Source organism: Morone saxatilis, unplaced genomic scaffold (assembly GCF_004916995.1).
Source record: "Morone saxatilis isolate NCDOM2014 unplaced genomic scaffold, NCSU_SB_2.0 Contig10, whole genome shotgun sequence".
Classification (NCBI taxonomy): domain Eukaryota; kingdom Metazoa; phylum Chordata; class Actinopteri; family Moronidae; genus Morone; species Morone saxatilis.
This window is the reverse complement of record NW_023339652.1, coordinates 904,779-908,260: the sequence shown is the minus strand read 5'-3', so window position 1 is coordinate 908,260 and position 3,482 is coordinate 904,779.

The window sequence follows — 3,482 nt, the reverse complement described above, 5'->3', positions numbered from 1 at the left end:
TCAGGAAGACGGTACCAAAACAAAATTGTTGGCGCGGTTTTGAGTTGAGAAAAATGAATTGGAGTTATCCCAGTGGAGCAGAGGAGAGGAGAAGGCGAGAGGAAAATGAGGAGTTTTTATCAAATCTACAAAACGTGTCAACCTTTTTCACCATGACACCGAATCTAGATACTCGACAACAGCAAGAGCCAGTAGCGGCACTGCTGTCAGTGTCAGCCGAGGAGGAGATGAAGTGGAGAGTGAAACAAGTGGCGCTTTTCATCATGAAGATGTGAGTATTAAAGCGGTCGAAATGGTAAACTATATTAAATGCTGATTAATGGTCTTATCAATTACAGTAAAAGCGTTGAGATGATTCACTTGTTAGATAATAATCCTCCTTGTCTTCTTTTTTTAGTAACACAAGATACAACAATATCCAGGCTGAACCTACTTGCTGCTGCCCACATTGAAGACCTTGTTGAGGTCAGAATAAAAGTTTTGTCAGTGCAGTACGAGAATGTGGAGGGCCCCAATGACTGGGTTTGCCTTGGGCCCCCAAATGAATAAATACGCCCCTGGCGTCAGGAACAGGTTGGGGTTCAGTATCGTAGTCAGGGACATTTCAACACGTAGGACGAGGAGCTGGGGATCGAACCACCAACCTTCTGATTAATGGAAGACCAGCTCTTCCTCCTGAGCCACAGCTGCCCAACAGATTCAACCAACCCCATGAATTCTGCACAACCTTGCACTATTGTCCAATCACTGCAACTTTTACTCAGATCTGACTGATCATTGTATCCTGTGACCGATCCTAGCAAAACGCACCAAACTACGTGCTACAAGTTGCCTTCGATTTTTAATCAATTCTACAAAAAATGGCAACTATTTCTACAATTCCTACTTCCTCCTGCAGTTTCAGTGCAGACAAATGCAAAGAAAAACCAACAGGCATCGCAATTTTTTATAAAAGCTGCCATGAAATCGTTCATTTTAGGCCGCAACAATCCCCCAAAAAAGCTTGCGACACCCTGCAGGGACCGAAGAGGGCACTTTATCCCCAAGCGGACACTTGTATCGCCCACATCAGCTGATCGCAATCTGAATCCAGCGAGGCACGTCTCATAAATGATGCGCTCCCTGAGCTTTTGATAAGCTAATAGACATCTGAGTGGAGGCAAATTGATGCCGTGCTCGTGTGATTCAGTCAGAGAGACACAGTTCACTATTGATTAATGTTTAGCGGTTGGGGGGGTCCTATCTCGAACATCACACCTCTGTTTATACGACGGAGCACTTTCCTCATATTGTTCATTATTCATTAGTCATCTGGACTGCCTGCGGGACTCCCTCCCATCTGCTACGGCTCCATTTCCATACGGCCGGCTCAACTGAGCGAGGGATACATCTGATACATGGAGGGAGAGAGAGAGAGAGAGGAAGCAGGGAGAGAGGGGGGGTATAAATTAATCTCTCTTTGCTCCCTTCATCTTGTGTTCAAATAGGTAATGCATTCGTTGATGCTATCATTGGGGGAATTGATGAAATGATAAAACTGGAAATAAATTGGTGCTTTGAAGCAAGGCAGCGGGGACACAGTGTGGGCAGACGAGTGTTTGTGGGTGGGCGGCTTTGGAGGGAATTATAAAAAGAAAGAGAGATGAAGAAGAAATGTATAATTAGGAGTTGGCCGAGCGGTCGGCCCACGTGGAAACTCACATTGAATAATTTGACACAGGAAATGCTAAAAAAAGATTCAGAGAAATTTCAGTCCATTGTTGTTTATTAACACCTTCGTCTCAGGAAGAAACTTTATTCAGACAGACGGCGGGACAGCGGCGCTGCAGAGTTCCTGCGGAGTTTGATCCTGATGCTAAAGTAAGAAAAGCAACATGGAGGATATGTGAAGTTTCAATGTTTCACCATAAAACAGGAAGTCTTTGTAACTTGAGTGTCCAATCTACAACAAACGTCACATGATGAACACATCTACACGCTAATAATAGGTCCGAATCATAGCGCCACCTAGAGGCAACAGGAAGTAGGACTTGTGTGGCGATCTTTGTCTGATTTACTTTAAATTTGATATTTTTCTTCCAGTGTCCATTTTACATTCAAAAGATTTATAGTTGCTCCGAGTTTTGTGACATTTATAGAAAAACATATATTAATTAAATCCTGTTTATTTTATTTAACCTATTTTTTAGTTCTTGGTTTTTTTATTTGTTTGTTAGTTTCTCTTTTCTATTAAAGTGTGCTGCTTTGATTCATTGTCAGTTTAACCATTAATGATGCCTGTTTGACGATGTTGCTGGTGTTAGCTTCACAGCTAATTAGCTTCCTCTGTTTTGGTGGTTTTGTAAAGCCGGAGCCGCTGATACTGTAATACACTGCAAAACCAGATACGTTCATTTAACACAAAAAAAGTCAAGCTGTTTACATCAAACATTTTAAGTCAAACTAACTCAATTTTGCAGGTAAAAAAAAATAGTAGGAATATGAGTCCAGGTTCAGGTTTGTCCTTTGTCTTCCAGTGTTGTATTGATCTGTGTGACACATACAGTAATCAATCAAACTGCCTCATATCCATCATATCTGAGGCAGATGACACCATGTCAGAGTTTTAATCAGACCAAATTGATCTCAGATATTGTTGTGATCCTTCATTCAAAACTGTGTTAAAGTAAAACAATTTAATTATAAGCAATTCAATTATTCAAAAGACATTTATGCACCTAGAACGTGTTAATGCACCAATAAGGAAATTCTGAATTTCAATCAGACACAATAACAGAACTCTGGGAATCTTTTGTGGGTTGTATTTGCTGCTCAGACACTTTAAGTTCTCCACATGGGATCATTAAAGTTCTGTCTTTTTTAATATCAAGAAGAAACCTGTGAAGTTTTTTTATTCAAAGTTGAGGAACGTCCACATGAAAAGTTAAATCACAAAGAAAAATGACTTTTTGCTTCTACAGACGACTTTTCTGCAGTTTTGTTGAGAAAGAAACTTCCAGTCGATGACACTGACGGTCTGATACCTGAGATTGGATGAAAGTTCGGGATCAGCCCGATTTAAGGGCCCATTTTAAGTTTGTTATGCATGCTAATGTGTCGTCTCTGATGCCGGAGAGGTTTTGAATTTCCCTGACGCAGCGAGGAAGAGGAGGGCTGTGTTTCATCGACCTTCCAGAGACGGATCCCCCCGACCATCAACACGGGCCTGGTCTCACGTTACTGACAGCCCCTGAGGGCCAAGCACACACACACACACACACACAAACACACACAGAGTGCTAACCCCCGCTGTAGTGCAGTTCACTATGATGACTCTGATAATCCTTTCTTTACAAACCATCGAGGTCAAACTGTGACTTTGTGTTGGACTGGAGACTGCTGACGTCCAGAGACTGAAGCTCTAACCTGTACCATCATCCTCATTAAACAGTGTATAAGCTCTGGCTCTATGTTCTGTATGTAGTTGAGTTCTTCCATTATCC